This window comes from Vanessa tameamea, chromosome 31 (assembly GCF_037043105.1).
Source record: "Vanessa tameamea isolate UH-Manoa-2023 chromosome 31, ilVanTame1 primary haplotype, whole genome shotgun sequence".
Lineage (NCBI taxonomy): Eukaryota > Metazoa > Arthropoda > Insecta > Lepidoptera > Nymphalidae > Vanessa > Vanessa tameamea.
The window spans coordinates 2,486,317-2,510,384 of NC_087339.1; the positions used below are offsets into that span (position 1 = coordinate 2,486,317).

The 24,068-nt window shown below is 35.1% G+C and overlaps 1 protein-coding gene across 2 annotated transcripts in view; it reads right to left on the reverse strand.

Moving 5' to 3' along the window:
- LOC113391386 (cyclin G) overlaps window positions 1-21,935 on the reverse strand; it is a 31,134-nt gene extending 9,199 nt beyond the window's left edge. Inside the window, exons 1-2 of one of the 2 annotated variants that reach the window (XM_026627338.2) lie at window positions 21,423-21,935; window positions 584-685 (exon numbers count right to left, since the gene is read on the reverse strand). The gene's annotated coding sequence lies outside the window, so the exon portion shown is untranslated. Of the gene's footprint in view, window positions 1-583; window positions 686-21,165; window positions 21,316-21,422 lie in introns of those variants that run through there. The other variant, XM_026627337.2, reaches the window with a different exon arrangement.
- Between the last annotated feature and the right edge of the window lie 2,133 nt (window positions 21,936-24,068).

The window sequence follows — 24,068 nt, forward strand, 5'->3', positions numbered from 1 at the left end:
AACTCGGCTATACTGTGCACTACGAAGAGTTTTAAGATTAATATATCTTTACTTATAATACAACACTTACACTTGGCTACTTATATCCACTAAACATAAGATTGTAAGCACGTCATTTTTGAAATCACGTTTCGCAATCGAACACGTTGAGGTTGGCAAATACGCGAAAATAAACTATAATTTAGTCATATCTTGCAATCCTTCGTCGTAATGGTGGTTAGTGCGATAGCTAACTGTGCCGAATAAGAAACGGTGCCCCCCCCCCCCCCAGTACTGTCGATTGTTGTCAAAAAACGTACAAACACATTGCTGACATACAGTAACAGTCTGTAAATTTCACACTGTTGGGCTAAGGCCGATCTACCTTTGACGACAAGGTTTGGAACATATTCCACCATGACGTTCCAATGCGGGTGAGTGAGTACATTAAATTGCTTGATTACTCAGTTGGAACGAACTAATTATAAAATCAATATAGACACATACAAACACGCACGTACGACACGCGCAAAGGTGACACACGTACATAGATACAGAAACACACTAATGTATCGCAAGTAAAGTAAAGTAAATTTAAACTTACCTAAGCAGATATCAGAGCAAGCAGCAAGCGTATTGCCAGCGCCGATCCCCCCAAGGCTCGTCGTCCCGTCGATTTGTGCGACCGGGCGCGGAGGCCTAATACCTGACAAGAGAGCTACGGTCAAGTACCAGCGTCTTCGGCCGCTGAATACTGACACCTTTAAGTGGAGTACGACGACGTGGGTGAGGGTGAAATGGATTATGACGTCAGAGGATTCACTGATGACGTTTCCGTTGGACGGAACGTTGTGGTATTTATATATGAGTTGGAATTGTATGATTTTAAACGATGGAGAATATTCTTTAGAGGATTTCTGATGATATTTGTAATATGGAAATGTTTAATTATACTTTCGCGATAGAAAAAATGAGGTTTTTGACTAATTCGAAGACTTTGTGATGGATTTAAATCAGTATTGGGGTTGATTTGGATAGGAATATGGATCAACTAAGGTTACCAGGTACAATGTCTTGTTGAAAGACAATTGCCTAGCCACCTTGCGCTCTCGCTAACGTCAGATAACTTACAACAGTGGTTGAACACTATTGTAGGCCCGGTACGTTCCACTCGATAACGAGACAGAACGACACTCAATATAATATTACAATATACGCCACGGTCAGATCCCTTGACCCGATTAGCACACACCGGGTATCGAACCCTTAGTACTATTTTTATATGAACCTCTGATGGCTCAGCGCAGCAAGCGCTTGGGTCTCTTGACAGGGAGTTGTTTCAATAAGGCGTTTATAATAAAAAATTACCTGTAAAACGAGTTTATTAGAAACAAATTTAAAACACGTTACATGCGAAAATTGTTGACATACATACACATATAAATAATAAACAATTCAAACGTTTTCAACCAATGTCTTTCGTATTTGTTTTTTTAAATTCGTTTTAAAGTTATACTTATTTCCGCTCGCGGCTACACCCACCTGGAAGGTGAAAGGTGTTAGGCACCCTTTTCTGTACCAACAACATATACGCAAAATTTCATAACGATCAGTTGAGTAGTTAAGACGTGCAATCGTGATCAACTGACTCGCAATCGCACTCCCAAAATTATTATTCGAGGTTTCGTTATATTTTTACAAAGATATATTAAAATGTTATTAAGTAGATTTCTTCATGAATAGAACCTTCTGAATTTCTTAAAAACAATTGATAAAAATGAAATCTTTTTAAACTTCTTCCAAAAATGAATCTAGAAATTTCTACGCCGAAATATAAATATATTCAAAAATAAGTCTCAAAACGTAAAAAATCTATCGTATTTTCGTTCTTATCAAGACGTATCTTCGTACGACCTTGGACACATTAAAAATAGTTCACCTCTACTTTGTTTTCGCGTTCAAAACAACAATATTAGAACATTCGAGAACGTTCTTTCTAGTTGAATTCGATAGATTTATCGTTTTGTTTACCATCTCTTATATATTTTTAAAATCATTATCTTTAATTGTTAGTTTTAAACTGTAATAAAATAAAATTAAAAAGATAAAAATATTTTGAATGATCCCTTTATATCCGCACACTAAAGATCAAAATAAATGACTATAATTTATCGTTATAACGTTGTGTGGCAAAAGGAGCCTGGGCGATAATTCTATAGCTTATTCCAATGGAAGTAGGAAAAAAGATTAACCTTAGATTTACGTATTTCGTGCGAATTGCTAACAACTCAGCTATATTGTGCACTACTGAGAGTTTATGATTAACATATCTTTATTTATAATACAACACTATAAAAGGATCTAAGTTTATTTCTCCAATTAAAGTCGATTATTTTCTTATTTAAATATTTTATTGTTAACAATTATATTCAACAATAATGTCAAGTGCCTTTTAGTTCATTCCCCCCGTTGCCATAGTTACATAATTAAAGTAATTATGTGACTATGGCCAGTTATAACTTATGAATTTGAAACTTATTAGTGTATATATTACATAGAATTAAATAAATACATCATAATATAATATCTTGGCTAATTAACCTTACAGCTATTACACCTAACCACTTATAAATATAAATAAATATTAGACAACATCACATACATTACTCTGATCCCAATGTAAGTAGCTAAAGCACTTGTGTTATGGAAAATCAGAAGTAACGACGGTACCACATACACCCAGACCCAAGACAATATAGGAAATTAATGAACTTTTTCTACATCGACTCGGCCGGGAGTCGAACCCGGGACCTCGGAGTGGCGTACCCATGAAAACCGGTGTACACACTACTCAACTACGGAGGTCATCAAACTTATATCCACTTTAATTTCACTTCCAAAATTCCGGTAACAGTTTCGTCGACAAACGTTCGAAACGCCATTTTTCGCAAGTCCACAGTGAGTATAATACATTAATCAATCTCCTCGACCCATGATATCGTGTCAATTTGCCGTCAAATGTTGTTCATTTGGGTCTGACCACAGCACTAGATATCATCTGGGTCCCTTGACTTCGAACATACGGCAAAAACAATAAACAACTCCGTGATATCATTTGTATATTTTTATACGTAAACAGGCCAAGATAAAAAAGTTCAGTACCATTTTCTCCTTTGTTTGAGAGATAATTAATTTTCGTTTGGAGATATCGAGAAACTCCATATGGAAATATAGTGATATATTAGAAGACCCAGTTGGAACGAAGTACCTTTCGCTATATATTAAGTAATAAATAACTAATAATAAATTACAACAAAAAACAAAGACTTATTAAAATATCGAGTGAAAAAAAAAAAAAAAAACGTTTAAATAAAACCGTATACAATAGATAGAGACAGAGAGACAGAGGGAGAGAGAGAGCAAAAAGGCCATGACGCTCGTTCCTTACGCAACAATTTCTTCCAGTTCACTCTACCGTAAAAGCCGCGTAGAAGAACTTCGTTGCAAATGTCAACTTATATTTGTCGACAGCGGGTTTCCAGGGTTTGTTTAACTTTATTCCCAATTCGATTGGGAAAAGGATGTACTTAAAAACAACTACATATTGATTTCGTCTTTAATCCTTTTACGTAAACATATTATCTCATAGATAGTATATTAAAAACATTACAAGTACATTAATCTAATTGATAATATTATATTGGGTTATTATTGACGTGAAATTCCTTCATTTATAACAACAACAAAAAACAGACGAGAAGTTGATATATGTGTTTAATTGGAATAGTATTGTATTATAAATAAAGATATATTAATAGAGAACTGTTTTCAGTGCACAGTATATCTTCGACACTTCGATTGATAGTCGTAGCATAAAACAAAATCGCTGCCGGCTGTACGCTCGGATCTTTAAGACTACGCAACGGATTTTAATTCGGTCTTCATCAATAAACAGAGCTATCCAAGGAGGGTTATTTATATATATTATACACTATACATGCAGTATAGTAGAGAAAATCCTATAATTTCAACTTTCCTAGCCTTGTTCTACAATCTAAGAGTTGTAGGTATATGGACCCTTCGGGAGGGGCAGCGGACGTGCTGCGAAAGCGATCCCGCAGCCTCTCCGTTTCCGTGCTAATGGCGGCCATCGCAGGAGTTTTTAGTGAGTACAATCTCACATAACCCGACATCGCCCCCCCCCCCAGGAGTCGGGTATCTATGAAGATTTACCCTGCGTCAATTCGTGTCAAGCCGGGACCGATAGTTAATACGTTATAAGTATAGAAATATCTCTGTGTTCTGAGCAACCACGAACACCCAGGAGACGTCGTAAAACTTAGAACTACCCATAAGGAAACGTAGGCGCGATTTTCCTTTTGTCCAACGCCTCTATACAATAACAAGCGCTGACGTCATACACATTCTCTTATCGGTCAAGCGATAACGGCACGGACGCATCACGCCACGATTGATATCGCTCTGCACTTAACGATATCGGTGGACTTTATTGCGCCCAAATTAAAAATAAAGTTTGACGAAATGATTAAAAAAAAATAAACTTAAACATTTGAAAAAAGAAACCTTTGTGTTCTGGCAACTCACCAGGCGGAACATTTGCCAATCCGCCAAAATATATTTAAAAAAAACAAGTCGTCGCCCACGTCTTCGCTCGCGATTCACGGGTTATCGTCGGTTTTAGACAAAAAAAAATTGCCTATGTCCTTTCACGGAGTTTCATAACAAATTTCATTAAAATCGATTCAGTAAATTCGCCGTGAGAGAGAAACAGACAGACAGAATTTAGAACTTTCGCATTAACAATATTAGTACAGATCTACGTCGTTTAATATAAAACTATACTAAACTTAAATTTAATCGGACCTTTTGTTTCGGAGATCTGGTACTTCACTTATGGGTAGAAAAATCAAAATAAATGTCGTCCAATTTTGACAAAATTCAACCACATGCGAAACTAGTGTATACAAATATTAAATACATACATATATATATCAAATGAGTCTAATTTTAACTATAACATAGAAAAGCCGTAAAAACTTCGAGTGGGTAGCGAATTTACCACGTGTGCAGTTTATTTAGAAATTCAACTCTAATCTATTTTATTTATGGCACGAATTGCGTTCCGACTTCATTCGAAAAAAAAAACATATTAACATCCCAAAGAAATTTCACCAAGAGAGTTCCTCGAGACTAAACGAATCATTAAAAAAAACAAACGTTTAAAACAGCACTACCTACGGGGTCCGACTATCGAAAGTCCCGAATCAATCAAATTCCTTGTCGAGTCCGAAACCGCATTCTTCGTCGTGAATCACTAAGTAGGCCATCGCGGCGAATAATAAAACAAATCAAAATACCATTTCAACCGATCTATTTCTGTACTGTAGTATTAAATTATAACCAATAAACGTATCCATTGCAAAGATTTAAAACGTCAAACGATTGTTCTAGAAGAAAAATTCAAAACTCGAAAGCGTGAGTTCGAAGACAAACGCCTTTGTTTCGGCTGTTTAACGACTTTCACTCAAACGATCCGTAATAGAAATTGTTTTATGTCTAGTCCCGTACTAACAAGCTGGTGTATATACTAATATTATAAATTATAGTAACTCTGTCTGTCTGTTGCTTTTTAACGACGAAACCAGTGAACGAAATTTGACGAAATTCGGTATGAAGGAAATTTGAACTCCAAGGAAGGACATAGGATACTTTTTCATGCCAAATACCTAAAGATCTTCCCCCAAAAGGCGAACCAAGCCGAAGGCGACAACTAGTTATTTAATATTTTAATACTCTCTGTTCTATGTGATGGAAACAATGTTTTAGACAATAAAACAGAAAAGAGGATTTGACATGGGGTCGTATCACAAAGATATAATTAATCATATGTCATATAAAATATATTCGTAGGTGATTCGAAGATATTAGAGCGATTCGGAAAATACGTAAGATCGTAAAATGTCAATGGATTGACGAAAAAACGAGATGAGCGAGTGAGACAGACATATTACATATAGCGTCTCCGTCCCTGTTACACAAGGATTGAATAGGCTACAAAGACTTTTACACTGAAAGAGAAACATATTCAAATCAAAATCACTTGGTGGTAGGGTGTGCAAACCTATCTGGGTTGATACTACTAACTCAACGATTCTAACGTCAAGCAGCAATACTTAGAACTGTTTTTGCGGTTTGAAGGCTGAGTGAGCAATTACTACAGGCAGACATGGGACATCTCAGCTCCAAAGCTTGGTGACGCATTGGTGACCAAACTAATCAAAACATCAAAAATCATCGAAAATACAAGTTATTGTTATTAATACAGAATTAAAAATAATTCCAAGCACGCCAACTTCACGATATTTTGAAAACCTTATAAATATTTGATAAACGCAATCAGGTTATGACTTTATAGTCATAACGTATCCCCCTACCAAAATACACTCGAACGCGTAACACCGGCAGATGTATTCAACGAACAGCTGCCGCTGAACCCGTATGGCTTCCATCGAGTTGATGTTTAAAACTTCAACGAAGCCTAACTATTACGAGACTGAATATCGCATACTATTAAAAAAGAAAATCTGACCTGTTATGCAAAATAACTAATATTAATGGGAATGTGTGTTCGTCTGTACGTTACACTTTTTCGTTGCAACTAAAAAAACAAAAAAAAAAACATTTAGGTATACGAACGGAGATATGAGCCTGATGGAGACAAGGCGCCGCCATTAACAATAGGCGCTATCTTGAGATCTCTGATAGTCCATCATGTGCCTGTAGATACACGGGGTCACACCCCGCAAACATGGGTATCCACAGTCACCCGTCAAAAAGACCAGCCCAGCAGTAGAACTCCAACAGATCATTACTTTACTTTTAACTTTCTCAGTCCCCTTTAATTTTCTGCAATTATGTTATGGGACTCAGCTGGAGTTGCCAGGCGTCCGGATAAAGCCGGACATAGGCTTTTTGATCGCGTGTCCGGCCAACATAAACAGTGTCCGGTCTTTTACATTTTTTTTTTATTACGCAAAGGAGATAAATTCCATTGTATTTATATTTCATTAGAAATTAACAAGATTCATGGTAATAATCAGCAAAGCTTGATTCTACATAAAAAAAAAATACCGTATCTTTTAATACTGATGCACAAAATCATTAAAAATGTAGATTGTCCGGACTATTTACCCAAATGTCCGGCCAAACTAGCTGGTCTATAAGGTCCGGCTATAAGGTTTGGCGACCTGACAACCTTTGACACAGCAATACCAATTGCTGTTAGACGGTAGAATGTGATGCGTGGGTATCTACCCAGAACTTGTATAAGACCGTATTTCAAGTGATAAACAAAATTATTTATACGACATACTTATGTATGTGTAAACAGTTGCCATCTGTCGCCAACAGCTGTAGTGTATTGAACTCACTGGATTCGAATCGCTTTTGAACGATTAAATGGAGGGGGTTATGTTTGCGATTTTAAATATAAGGTACAAGTTATCCTTTCTATTAAAGGCCTAATTGATTATCATATTTAAAAAAAAAATAATGGTAGAAAAAAAAAAACTTATACAATACTAGTTTCCGAGCGCGCTTTCACTCGTGTTGGGGGGTCACGCATTAGGTACCCTATACACCTAACAACGTGAGTGCAAAATTTCACGGCGAGTAGTTAAGCCGTGAATACGTAACAAACAAACAAACTCACTTTCGTATTCATTATATTGGCTAGGATGTATCTTCGTATGCAAATGCTTAGTTTATACGCCGTAGGCTGTTTTTGAATCTCTGTGCCCGTTGTGGCAAACGGTGAACCGAGAATTAATTTAAAAAATGGAATTCCGTTTCAAACGCCAGCGATGCGTCGCGTCGCTGCTCCAATTTCAAACGAGTCGTTATTTCTGGCGTTTTTCGCGCGAAAGTAGAACGACTGGTTTCTATGCAGCCAGGAAAGCCTTACGAGTATTACGAGCTCCTTTTATAGTAACTCTTTACGATACACCCACCTATTGTCTACTAAACAAGGTTGCTACGTTTAGATTTTAAAAATCGATTACGTCGTTTTTTTTTTTTAATATGTATGGCATTCAGCCAAATTTTTGTTCGCAGTTATAAAAAAAAAAGTTATGAAAAAAAAAAAGTATTACGTAGTTACATATTGCCTAACAGGTTATTAGCTTTTTTATGTTTTGTAAAATATATTTTGTATATTTGTACTGGTAGACAGTTCCGTTCGTAAGCCATTTAAAGTAAAATCAACATCATCCCCTAGTGCACAATATAGCTGAGTTATTAGCAAATCGCATGAAATACGTAAATCTAAGACTTGTTTATCTTTGTTCCTACTTCGATTCGAAGAGGTTCAACCCTCAGTACAAAATAATTATAATTAAATAACCGAGATACTAAATCAGACAATGAAGTTAATTTAATACAACTTTAAACTTTAGTTTTTTTTTCATTCAACACGACCATCATGACGTAAGCTTGCTCTCCGCGTTTGATTTACCTCGAATGATTCAAGACCACTGTGTGACTTGTTTCGTAAATAATACCAAACCGAACCTTGGCCCAGTTGAGAAGATGATTTCACTGTTAAAACTTTAGAACCATCTAGAACATTTACCGTTAAATATTTTTTTATGATATCGCTAGCCAGACGAATTGACCACGTGATGGTAAGTAGTTACAGCCCATAGACAATGGCAACCATTCCTTACATCGCCAATGTGCCACCAACCTTGGAACTAAGATGTCTCTTGTGCCTGTTACCCAGGCTCACTTACACTTCAAACCGGAACACAACAATACTGCGTACTGTTATTTGACGGTAGAATATCTGATAAGTGGGTGCCTATCCAGACGGACTTGTACAAAGTTCTAATACCAAGCAAACTTACTCTGTGGTAGGACTTGTGCAAATCTAGTTAGGTAATCCACGTGATATACTAATCTGGTTGCATATTAATACCAAACGATATTCTTTTACGAATCAATGAGGAACAAATCGTTAAACAACATATCGATCAATGATATCAGGTCAATGTAATGTCAAAGATTATTTCCATTAAATATATATGACTCATCTTGTGGTTAGAATATCAATTTTCACGGTAGCACGCGAAAGCGATCCAGTGGCGCCCACCGAAGAGACCGTTGGTTTTTTAGTAAGTATTCCTGTGTATCTGAGCGCACTCGGAGTCCGGGACACCAGCGAGTCACGCCACCTACAGGGTCAAACTAATCAATATTGGGACGCGCTTAAACATACAAAAAACGTCATCAAAATTTGACCAGCCGTTCCCGAATTCGGTAACATACAGACATACAAAAGAATTATCTATACCAAGAAATAAATCTTTCCATAACATAATCATACATATGTAGAGAGTTCCGTTACAGTGAGACATAAATATATATATAATATACGATAAGTATATAGTACGCCAAATATGGCGGTCGTATTGTGAATTTCTCGATCGTTCCCGAAAGAGACGATACGACGTGCTATCTCACTTGCTCATTCAACCGATGGTAGTGGTGGCACAAGGTCCGAGCGGGTCGTGTATCCTTTAAAATTTACATCTGTGCGGGCAAATGTTTCTCTTCAAAAGTTTTTATTTAACTTGTAACGTCTCTTAGTTGTTGCAAATCTTGCTTGAGTTGAAATTTTACATATTGTCCAAGTTCTAATAACAATTAAATTATAAATTAAATAAGACCTGATTCTAGATTCTAAAATAACTGAGCTTCTGGCCGGTTCTTCTCGGTAGAATCTACATTCCGAACCTGTTAGCTTCACTTAATATAATTTGTAAAATGACGATTCAAACGTACCTGTTACGATTCAAAAAACAACTTGAATAATGTATATTTTGATTTGATTTAATTTAATTTGATTCGTGTGCCTTGCTTGAACTCCAAGGACATAAACCTAACCTAACGTAACACTTGACGACCAACTCCTAAAACTCGAGCGAGGCTTGAAAGTAACTCTGTCCGTCTGTCTGTCGCTCTTTCACTGCCAAACCAATGAATCGAATTCGATGAAACTTGGCATGAAGCAAACTTGAACACCAAGAAAGGACATAGGCAATTTTTTTTACCTAACACATGACAACCAACCCCCTTAAACTCGAACGAAAAAAGCTAATAATCGGTAACTGTTATTAGTGCATAATACAGCCGCAAATCTAAACTCCTTCGCTTGGAATACGCTAAAATTAGCCGCCATTCAGCAACACAGCGACTACATTAGAATTAAAACGAATAAGCTATATCTTCTTCCCGTAAGGTTTCACAAACGAGACGCGGCGACCATGACATCGAAATAATATTACTCCACAATCGTCACCTTGTAACTGCTTTAACGACAAACTTGACTTTGAAATTTCTTAAATAATTTGGACAGTTGTCAAAATTTTAAAACATAAATATGGATACTAAATTCCCATTGAAATTAAATCATATGATTTTTTATTGTTTGATAAAATGGTTCAAGTTGCCATGACGCTACGAGATGTCCAGCAGTTCAATCTCACTCGAAAACACTACGGTAACACTGACAAGACCGTATAGTTTTTGTGTCAAACTGAGAAATATTTACACGTCAAACTATCAGGGTTTTCGCAAAAACTCGAATTCATGAAATCAAGTCATCCCACAACTTACATACAGATCACCATAAAAGTTTAAACGTCTATATCACATGACTACCCGAACGAAGACACACATTACTTCTAAATGCCAGAATTAAAACTATTAATTTTTTTTTTTGGCCTTCACACTTACTGTAACTTATTTCATGAAAATTTTCATTTCATTTCGTATTTTAGAGATTGCTCACCAAGTTAGACTTAAAAAAGGAGCATATGTCCTTCCTTACGGTTCAATCTTGCTTCATAATAAATACCATCAAATTCTATTCAGTGGTTTGGCCGCGAAAGCGTAACAGACAGACAGTTACTTTCGTAATTATAATATATATTTTAATGTAACTGCATATTTTTTTTGTAATGCATTTTTGTATTTCAAATCGATAGCAAAGTTTGCATTAAACTCTACGACAATGACTTCCTAACTCGTAGTTTGTTTTTATCGAGTTGCCTAACTTGGCAAATATCTTGCTATTCTGGACGTTCATTTAAATTCAAAAATGAACATTACGCATAAACGAATCCCATCCGACGAGTAATTTATATATTTTTATTTATCCTTCCGATTCGAGAGCAACGGAGAGCCTTCATTTGAAGTCGTTGATTTAACTACAAATTATCCTTATAGGAGGCCGAATGTACTCAATATAAATAATACAATGCCATCGCGAGGTCGGTTATATGACCTCCAATTAAGATTCATTGGAGACATTAGAATTCGAATTAACTATACAGTTAAATGAGAGCACGGCTTCGAAGGCTATGGCTTTTATCAGTCTTATTTTCCACGAGGGTGCTTGGGGGGGGGTTTTGGTTGGTATCCTATTGTATACCCTCTGACGTGTGAGCAAAACTTCGTGAAAACAGCCGTGAAAACGCAAATAGGATCACCTCCCCAATCCCGACTACCAATACCTCGAAAAAGTTGCAATTCCCAAAAAATCCTCCCTCAATGGACTTCTGTTACAAAACAAACCCATTTTAAAAATGTAATTTTTCTCAACTCAATAATTTCACCTCTTCGTTGATAGTCACTCAAGACAAAAGATTTTAGAAGCACACACAGACGGCGTTGAAAATTCAGTGGCACTTTCCTGTTCAAAACCGTATCTCCTGACCATTATTCTGCGTCGTTTCGCACAGAGACCGTACACATGCTTCAATATATTTACATTTCGTGGGGTCTGTAACTTTCGCTCGGTGTACGTCCATCGTCGCACGTCACATAAGCGACGACATCTTTTTGACGCTAAACTCGTTTCTGCGTCGTTTACAAATGATTCACAATTATCACTGTTACGATGCAAACGTAATTGATTCATGAATAACATATATTATGTCGGTGATGGAAACATATAACTTATTATATTAGGATCTCATGCATTCTATATGATGGGAGTTTTAAATAGACGACTTCAGTACTTATCCTATTTTACAATTTTATTACAAATTTAAACTGTGTTTTTCACCTTTGTTTGTGAGTGGATATTGTGTTGAATGTAGAAGAAAATACATTACATTTTAGTTAGTGGAAGGGGCTTTGTGCAAGCCCGTCTGGGTAGGTACCACCCACACATCAGATATTCTACCGCCAAACAGCAGTACTCAGTATTGTTGTGTACCGGTTTGAAGGGCGAGTGAGCCAGTGTAACCACAGGCACAAGGGACGTAACATTTTAGTTCCCAAGGTTGGTGGCGCATTGGTGACGTAAGGAATGGTTAATATTAATACAACGCCATTGTCTATGGGCGGTGGTGACCACTTACCATCAGGTAGCCCATTTGCTCGTCCGCCTACCGACATCATAAAAAAAGAAACAATAATTGTTAATGTTTCATTGTAATTAATTATTACTCGCATGCAATAAAAACTATATAGTTTATTTCATTATGGCGAATAATTAGAACTTCTCACGCGCGTACTTAAGTACACGCAGTTTCTATTTATAAATTATTGACTTCATTTCTTCTAGAGGGCGCCATATTAAAACACACAGTAGGTTTCGACTTAGAACGAGTAATTATACATATTATAATCTGATAAGCACAAGTAGAGGCCGTTTAATTCCTCTCATTAATTCATGGTCACGTTATTTTTTTTTTAAATATTATATACATGTTGGAATACGGGCAAATGGGCCACCTCATAGTAAGCACTGCCCATAGACCTGGATGGTAAGGTTACCTACCCAGACGAGCTTGCACAAATCCCAAAAAACATACATTTTTTTTTTAAACTTCAAACTTAAATAACGTAGCAGCGATAAACATACTACGACGCTCGATTTTATCCATAGACACTGTTCTGTTTTTACGTTTAATAAAACGCGGCCTCTTGCACGCGCAAAATCTTCAAGGTGAGTAACTTAATGCCCTTGAAAACGACACTCGAAAATCGTGTAGACGAAATTTCATTACGTACATTTTAGTTGCGACCCGTAAAAGGGCGAATGTTTTATCTTCAATGTCCGTTTTGATAGCTTAGTAGTCAATTTATAATGTACGAGCGACCCGCCCCGGCTTCGCACGCGTGCAATGCTGATACTAAATATACTACAGAATGTCTTACAACGATCACAATTTTTCAGACAATACAAACCGATACGATACGAACCGAAAATAAGGATTAATGCTGTATTGTTTATAATCGCTTCGAAAATAAGACATTATTTCTCGTAAAAAGTAAAGGATAAAAAATGGTTATTGTGGGCTATCCCTAAGAGATAGACATATACCATCGCGGACTTTTTTGAAGAACTTTTTATGGTTTACAATACTGTAGTACATTATTTTGATCTATCTCGTAGGGTTCAGCCAACGTTTGCAACGTACGTGCAAAAAATGTGTTCATTTACGACATAAATTCAGAAACCTCTAAAATTATCAGTGTTTCTCTACTATATTGAGCATGTTTTATAAATATAATCCTTCCTCTTGAATCGATCTATCTATTAAAGAAAACCGCATCAAAATCCTTTGCGTAATTTTAAAGATCTAAGCATACACAGGGACAGACAGCGGTAAGCGAATTTGTTTTAATCTATGTAACGATAGTCTAAAAAATTCTAAGGTTCACTAAAGTTTATGAGACGAAAATTGGTTATTACGTAATGGGAGTTATAAAATACGCGTGCGTAGGTACGCGCGACAGAAGTGACAACTGAAACTAATCCAAGTTGAATTATTCTTCGCAGTAACTTTTGTTTCGCTATATAAAATTAATTCCTTCTTAAATTACATTACATGAGTACACTGACTCATCACACATTCTACTGCTAAGAAATCGAGTAAAAACTAAGTTTGAAAGGTGAGTCAGCCAGTGTAACAACAGTTAAAGTTTCTATTGTTATATATGTTTGATCATTACAATCCTATTTCATATTATAATTATATACTTAGATAATATATGTACATTAAAGTAGGTCAGGATACATAAAACCACACTACGACCTTATAGGTCAGACAGTCATAACAGACACTCAATCTTAATAAATATAGTCACGTGATTAATTAATCACAGAATAGTTAAAATGATTCAAAATATATAATGATCTTCTCGCTGTACATAACACATCGGACAAAGATCTTTCAACTGGAGGCGTTTGATATTAAAATACACTTTATTTAAATAGTGTTCTGGTTTCTGCCTTCCGGCCGAATATAAGTGGGGGGGGTCTTTAGGCGTTAGGCAACCGTGGCCACCTGTAGTTACACTGTCTCACTCACCCTTCAAACCGGAACACGTAAATACTTAGCATTGCTTCATAAAAGTAAATTTATTTGTAAAGTAAATTCGGTTCACAAAAATTGTGGTCGCCCTAATTTTATAGCGTTTTAAGCATCTGCCAGACATTTGCGCAGTTGAGTAACTACAACATTTTCATTTGTTTGTTTTTATCATTTACTTCCGGCGTTGTTCAAGTAATGTATTTGGATTATTTTATACAAGTTAACATTGTATAAAACAAAGTCGCTTCCCGCCATCTGTACGCTTTGACCTTTCAAACTACGCAACGGATTTTAATGCGGATTAAATCAATAAACCTTCTCCTCAAAGGGAGAGGAGGCCTTAGCCCAACAGTGGGAAATCTACAAGCTGTTAATGTAAATCAGTAGTTCCCAAACTTACGGACACATGCCAAACCACCTAATGGCATGTGGCCGTAACCACAGTTTGAGAGAAACACTAAAATATGAACTAAATTTAAATTTGTTTAATATTGGTGCTTTTAATTCTATCCTTAGTTACCCTACGAGTATTTCAGCAATTAAAATTAGGTAGGTAGGGTTAGGTACTTAAAACAATGTAGGTAGGCCCTTATAAAAACTATGCTTACATTTTTGCTCTTTACTATCAAAAGCAGATAAATTTTCGTGGACCCCCATTAACATCTTATGGACCCCCATTTCTTATTCACGCCTACGTAGACCCCCAGCAAGTCTCCTGGACACCTGGGAGTCCACCTGGACCACTTTGGGAATCACTGATGTAAATCAATAAACAATGTAAATCAATCGATTCAAGGATCATATGTACAATACATGCATATTATATCTAAGATAAGCCAATTTCAACATTAAAAGGTAAGTATGTCTCTTTATGTTTGTTTTTTAATCTAAAAAGTTGAATGTAGACCCTTATTGTACCCGAGTGAGACGGTTAACGAGCTTTATATTCGAAAGAAGGAGACAGCTATATAAAACGTGTATAATTAAATATATATAAAAATTGATTATCAATCGAAATATTTCAGACAATTTACACAAAAACCCTTATGAAGTTCAACAATTACAATTTCAACAATTGAAGTTTTACAATATATAATAAAAACTTGACATAACATTACATAACACTTTCAAATAATTTAAACTAATACCACCTATCTCCATCTCTGTCTTATACATGCGTCTAGAAAGAGACGACTATATTATATAGAACCGAGACAAATACGTTTTATATATAAAAAATAACATCGCAAAATGTCAACAACAATTTGAGTATTTTTTTTTTTAACGTCCAAATCGTTCTTCATTATCATATACAGATAGAAGCACGTGGGCATCTCGTGAACTATTTTCGTACATTATAATCGCCTTAATACCATCGATATAGAGTTGATTTTACAGCATAAATTTAGACGTTACTATATTTTAATAAAACGTCATTATCGACTTTATCACTTGGACATAGATTCGAATTTACAACGGCTGGTCGTTATGACGTCACAGTGTAACGAAAATTTCTTTGCGCGCACATTAAGTTCGGTCAAGATAGACAAAAAAAAATTGTAGACTTGAAAATGTATATCTCCGGGATATTATTACAAATGAATTATTAAAAAAATGCCCATGTATAATCCCGATTATTAAAGAAAAATAATCAAAAGTCTTCAAGGTCAAAGTCCTTTTGCATTTTTTTCCTTTTGTTTTCACAATAGTTCAGACAAGCTTTATTATAACATGAAGCATTCATTTTTTTTTTGTATTTCTCTCGTAAACGATGACTGTTTTGACATTTTAGATGAACTTTATTGTAAGACGCATTCGTCTACGAAAATTTCTTATAAACATTTTTTTTTTTGTAACAAATGCTATTCCTACGAAATTACGGTTTTAATCAACGAATTACGAAAATAATATTTACGAACAAGCCTACATCTGTAAGTTAACTAATACGGTTGAGAATGAGGATAACTTATAAACGCCTAAACTGAATTACATGTATGGAATATGTTATCGTAAGATAAGCCTATCTTGTCTGTTCTTCACGGTAGAATCTACATTCCGAACCGGTCGCGGTAGTAGCTTTACTTTAAATAGTTTGTTACATGACGATTCAAAAGTGCTTGTAAAAGCCTACTTGAATAAAGTATATTTTGATTTTGATGAGTGGCCGGAACCTACCCAGAAGGGCTTGCCACAAAGCCCTACGAATTATAGTGTTTGTTGTTGTTTTTTAGTTGAGTAATTCTTACTCGTATACATAATATATTTTTTTATAGTTTCATTAACTTATTCTATACTCTGTATCCTGTATACGCTCCAGACGAAGAAACTCTTCAACTCTCAACATTTTGTATACAATTAATTTTTTTTGTACAGTTTCGACACGAGAACGTCAAATTTAACACAATACTTGGCATACGTTAGCGAGTACGTTTTTTTTTCACAACGACATTTCAAGGTCATGGTCGTGATGGCCACGGACAACAAAGTAAGTTTATTTCCAATTTTCAACATTATCACGTCTCAACAACCCGGCTGTACGTAACACTTGACCTCCCCCTGAACTGACCTACTTAAAAACGGTTTTTAGGGCGTGACTAGTTAAAACAATCCCGAGTCTTCGTTCGGGTATAAAATGTGTTGACCTAGTGACCCATTTTGAACACGACGGCCATATTTCGCAGGTGAAGGACATTTGCGCGGGACGTATTATAGAGTTTAACACAAGTGTACTCGGGATTAATTCACTTATAACCCGACGGGACGATAGACCGGACACGACCGGAAACAGTTCAAGGACGAGACCAAGCTCCAATATATCTTTATTTATAAAACAAAACTAATCGTTTCAACTGATGACATCGACATTCATTTATTTCCAAAATTCATACAACAGTATCTTCGATATTCAAAACGTATTTTTTTTCGAAAAACCATAATGAATATCATATATCATTCTCTCGACCAATGCTGTCGCAACAATTCTTTATCAAATGTTTATTTGGTTTTTGTAGTATTATTCGAAAGGGCTGTTTATGCTTAGGAAGGTAATCTTGGTAAAAATTTCGTAATCCCGCTACAAGCAAGCACGTCTGGGTAGCAATATTCAGTTCCGGTTAGTAGGCTGAGCGAGTCAATAAATCACTGGCAACAAGTCCAAGGGATTACACCTCGGTTCTCAAGATGGATGGCGCATTGGCGATGTGAGGAACTTATCAACATTTAATTAATCAAAATAATAATTTTAAACGCTTTTCTCCTTATACGATCGTTGATTTGACATTCGAATCGACAGCATTGTTTAACTACGACGTCCCCGACGAACATTATCGTACATTATTAATAAACCGGATTTAAAAAAAAATGACAAAAATTAATTTATATACAAGAACGGAAGTCACGAAATAATCGTAATGCAATAATTTATATTATTAATATTCGTTTCATACGCGTAAAATACGACCTCAAACGACAATTGCGCAGATATTTCGCAAACAGCTGTCCAAATAAATTTGTAAGAGACTCGATAAGGCTGCTATGTACGTCACTTAGAGCAGTGATGAACAGAAATGACACCAATGAGCAATTATACCCTGTTCGAATCGAAGTAGGAAAAAATATAAACAAACCTTTGTTTTACGTATTTCATGCGATTTGCTAATAACTCAGCTATACTGTGCACTACTAAGAGTTTATGATTAATATATCTCTATTTATAATACAACACCATTGCACTTAACCAATTATAGACACTTTAATTTAACTTCCAAAATTCTGATAACAGTCTCGTCGACGTTCACGGCGCCATTTTTTAGCGTATCCATAGAGAATATCATAGACTACGCAAGCTCTCGACCAATGATATCGCCTCGATTCGCTGTCAAATGTTGTTTATATGACTTTTCTCCTCTTATAGTTGGAATAGAGTATACGTGACTTGGAGTAGTGAAGAAGAGAAATGACATCTGACCAAACTATACTTAATTTTGTTTCGCTGGACAAACGCTCTTACGCGCTCCCCCATTTGAAGTGGGGGTTTGAAACTAACACTAATAAAAAAAAATGGTACTCAATTCGTTTCTTATGGACACATAATATGACATTGTGATGCCCAGACGAACACTCTATAGCCATTCTGATGTACGAATAGATAACGACAACTAATTTAGATTTACGTTTTTGTTGCGATTTGTTAATTCCTCTGATACTGATACCTCTGAGGACTACAAAGAGTTCAAGATTAATATATCTAACGCTTCGCGCGGACGCAATATATCAATAAAGAAATTAATACCCTATAGGAACAAGGCAGCTTTCTACAAGACACTTTATTTGGAACTAACTAAAGCTGCGGTTTTACCTACAGCATTTTACCTCGAGGGGAGCATTCAAAAAGTAACAATGTCTAGTCCCGGGAGTCAAGCCTAAGCTTAAACGTGAAGAGGTAACAGACGCAGTTACTTTCGCGTTTGTAATATTAGTATAAACTGTATCCATACAAACAAACATACCTCTTCATAATATTATTATAGATACAACGGAATCCCACTTAACTCCCCCCCTCCCCAAACACGTACGAAAACTAGTCCTAAATAAATAAAAAAAAGATAACTCTTTTATCAATATTTTCCTAATACTTAAGCCAGCCGGCGTTTATCAATCTTTAGATAAAAAAAATATATAGATTTAATCATTCCAACTATTTAGCAATATGCTACATAACCCAGATAGATAAAAAAACGCTCTAAATAACACGAGTCGAGATGATAGTAGGCAATACTGTTTATCAAAAGCCATATTGATGTCATACAACAGTTGATGGAGTAATGACTATAACAGAGACTAATTATATATATGACATACTGGTGGACATATATATTAAAAAAAAAAAACTAATAAACAAAGGTACCATATCTCCAATCCACCATCAAGCAGTGAGTTATAACTCGTAATCTATAATTCTTTGAATATACAATTTGGATGGTTTTGTGCAGAAATGCTCCAACGCACAGAGACAAAATTAATATTAGAAGTTACCACCTACTCATTGAATATTACCGCCGAGAATCATGCTAAGATTATTGTGTGACAGTTTAAAAGGGAAGTCAGCTGTAACCACAACGTTTAACATCTCAGTTGCCAAAGTCGGTAGCACATTGCTATATAAGGAATCTTTAAAATTTCTAACAGCACCAATGACCTACGTGACTACCTATACTATAAATATATATATTTATATTTAAAAGAGAAAACCAACTTCATAATGACAGTAATCCCATTCAACTATAAATTATGAATGTTAATTTAATTTTTATCTCCGGTTTGTAACATTTATAAAATTAAAATATTCACCATGAATGGAACGACACATTCTTATCTTCGAAATAGCTTGTACATGTGCGCAGCACGCATAACGATATCGCTGAAATTTTACTTATCAAATGAATATATCTGCTGAACCATAATTAAAAGTCATGTAGAATTTCATATTTTACGATTATTATGATCGAATGGATCACTGGTCGTTGATGATGAGAATGGGCGAACGGTCGAGAGCAATATTAGAAATCTTAATGAAACTATACTTACCATTACCCTTTGGAACTAAGATGTTATGTCTCTTGTGCGTAGTTAAACAACACTCAACATTTAAACCATAAAAGTCTCTAATACTATCCACCAAAAGGTATATATAGAGTTAACATTTTGATTGTGTAGACATTGCACAATCTCTCAGTTTACTGTCATTACATTTCATAAATATATTAAACGAGAATGAATGAAACAATTTCTTGGTTCACATAAATAAATGACCAATTACATGATGGCAAGGTTGATTTTAGCATAGTAGTCAAGAGATCTCAAGAGATTTCAAGAGATCTATTCACCAGTCTGAATCTATCCTATAAGATATAGATATACATATTACTCAGTTTAATATGTGTTTTATTTAAATAATATGTATTTAATAGATAAGAGTTGTTCAGTACACTTTTGAGTATGACTATACTGAGTTTCTTGCCAGTTCTTCTCGGTTGAATCCACTTTCTAAACCGGTGGTAATTTCAAAACTTTAACATGACTTTTCAAAAACTTGCTTTTATTAGAATAAAGAATATTTTATTGTTGGTTATTTTTAACGAAATTTCGTCATAATTAGTATAAATTGATAATAAACTTTCAAGAAAGCATGGCTTATGTTTAAGTAAGTTTTTAGATATTAAGTATTGATAAAAAATAATGAAGGTATTTCGAGATTTTATTAATAAAGAAACGCGTTTATGACTTAAAATGTTGAATGATTTAAATAATACCACGTTTATTCTATAAATATCCATTGTGTAACTTCGTACAAGTTCCGGCAAGTTTGTTAATGAAGTTTATAGAACTTTCTAGAAATTGTAATTGTCTCGTACACTGAATATTATAATACATGAGAAAAAAATACGATTTCATGCGTAGTTTTATTTATAAAACTTCGATTAAAATTCCAAATTCCATGATAAGGTTTTTTTTTCTTAGAATTTCGTATTGGAAACGTCACACAAGTATTTAAATATTTAAAATGAATTTATGTTATTTATGTATAGTTTTCTAATAGGATTATGCAAATAATGTCGAAACTAAACGGTTATTTACGATAAAGACATCGGTTGACCCAAAAACGGCATACCGAGTTTCTTAATGTAGGTTATGTTAAATTCGAAACATATTTTATACAATTTTCGCAAAAATACAGTTATACGTGAAAAAAAAATACGTGTATCGGAAATAAACTCACCCGGATGCTTCCGTGGTAGTTTTGGGGTTGAAAACTCCTTATAACTTGAGAAATTTTATTTTACACCTCGCACAAATAAAACCTTGATAGCTATCCGTATGACTGTCATATTCAGGAAAAAGATGGCCGACCACCCAAAAATTACGTCATTACGCGGGAAAATCAAATTACTCATACACGTAATTTATTTTTAGCGTATAATATTTTTAAGAGAATCGAAATAGAAAAATACGTTAGTATTCCTCGTTTAGACTTACCTCATAAAAGGATAAGAGATGTGAATTTGAAAAACTCTAATTAGTTTTCTAATACATTTGGGCGATCGAGTTCAGTCCAATTCCGCGCGCTGTTGCCAAGCCGTTATTGCGTCAGACAATGAATATTGTTCACAATCACACATTTCAAACAACTTGTACATAACTTATTGTTTATATGCTTATAAAATGTTCACGTATATGATTATAAAAGAAAAAATCAAAAGAAATTAAAGTTTTCTATTGACGTAAAGTTTCACTTGATAAGAGCGGCAACGTCGCAATCTTCTCACAAGACGAACAAAGAGACTGACAATATGTACTTATAAAATATTAATGAAACATTTAAATGTCAACAGCCTTTTAAAATGGAAGTACAATTGATAAGTTATTAGCTAGTTAAGATTTAATTGTAAAATAAGTACACAAATGCTTTTTATCAAGACAACTACTGTAACTGACTAGTATATTTGAACTTGTTTTGATGAAGCGAAGCCTACCAAACTAGTAAACAAAAAGTGAAACGATGTTGCCCTACTAAAATACATGGTGAAAAATTCTACTAATATTATTGTAAAATTTAGTAGAAATATTTATATATTTATAAGAATATATATTTTATGTATAATGTGTTTCTCACATTTATTATTTTTACACACTGATTTATTCTTATTGTAACAATATTATTATACTGACGTTTATTCGGTTTAATGAAATTATACAAATTTTGATATGAACTATGTACCTTTCAAAATAATCAAGATGATTGTTTCTAAAATTACTAACACAGCATATGATAATATCTTATTGTAATATTTGTTTAAAATATTGTAAAATAAGATAAGATGCGAAGTCTATTTATTGCGATTTGTTATATTGGCAGGATAAATGATAAACGGGATTAAAATAATAAACCTAAATATCTACAGATGATTCCGCGTCGACTGGTCACTCTCGTGATTGAGGTATGAAAGGGATTCATAAGAATTCCCTTTTCTAACAATACGTAGATTAAGATATCTCTGCTTATTGTGTTAACAAATATTGCCAAGTTACAGAATTCATATATATATTTTAAACAATGAAAAGTTTATAAAGATTATTATTTGTTGTCTATTTAGGTATAATTGTTATGGGGTACATGTCAGTCACCTCCTCGTGGTGTACCCTGGGCAACGGGGCCGGCTTGAGCTTGCTCGTCGGCCACGGCTAAGACTGGCGGGAGGGATGCCGCGGGGCCGCTCCTGGTACGTCCCTGATCGGCGTCAGGGCGAACCATGTGAATGGCCTCGTTGGCTAGGAGGGAGTGGGAGGGCTCGCTACTCGAGCCTCCCAGGTGTTTTACACCGGCGGTCAGCGGCGGAGCCTACCTTCTTATCCGCCGCAGGGCGTCAGCTTCGTTGACGCCCAGCCTTCAGTGGCGGACTCGGGGGAGTTCGTCACATTCCCACATGGAGGATGAGGGGGAAGGCGCGCACTAGGCGCGCTTTCCATGGATATTCAGCCGCCTTACGGCGGCTGCCGCTGGTGGGGTCGCGGTTGCATGCCCTTGGCGATCCCGTGGCCTCACCACTCGGCGGCATGGTGGAAACCCGAGGATGGTTTTAGTGGGTAGGACAGGGCATCTGCCCTGGCACGGGGCATTAGGCCCCGGTTGAGTCCCACATACCCGTCCCGATCCCCCGACCGGGCGGCATGCGTTAATGCATTTCCTCCTCGTTAAACAAAAAAAAAAAAAAAAAGGTATAATTGTTATATGTATTACTACATAGTATAAAACAAAGACGCTTCCCGCTGTCTGTCTGTTCGTATGCATGCTTAGATCTTTAAAATTATGCAACGAATTTTGAAGCGTTTTTTTTAATTGATAAAATGATTCAAGAAAAAGGTTTATATGTATAATACGTGCATTATTTAATCTCAAGAGAAACTCCGATGGGATTAAACACATTTTTTTGCGCTTACATTGCAAACGCTGGCTGAACCCTACGAGATAGATCAAATAATGTACAACAGTATTTTACACGTTAAAAAGGTCTACAAAGTCCGCGATGTCTAAGGTCTGTCTCTCAGGGATAACGAGAAATAATATCTTATTTACGAAGCGATTTTAAGCAATACAGCATTAATCCTTATCCAATTAAGTACCTTAAATACATCGTGCATTTAATATAGATCAATATAGTCCTGAACTGACTGAAAAAACTGTGAATGTTGTATATAAATAAATTCTGTGGAAAATAAATAAAAAAATGAGCAATTTATAGTTAACTTCTTTATTACTTAACCACGATTATTTGAATAAAAACATTAAAATTAAAACTGTATCAAAACGATCATATTCATTTAAATAAATTTCTTAACATAAGTATGTTATGTTATAAAAAATAGTTACAGTATTAAAACTTAATACAAAATTTAAAGCGAACATATATATATATATTTTTAAGTATAATTATTGTGATAAACATAGTTTAATTGCTCTTATTAACTTATAACAAATTTTTATTTTTTTATTATTATGTATTAAACAATGAATCAAACGGATTGTCTGGAAACTATAAAGTAAAAAGTTGTCCGCTGAACCAATAATTCTATTCTCCAAGTTTTCTACACATGCAAAATTTTAAATAACCGAACTTTATCAAA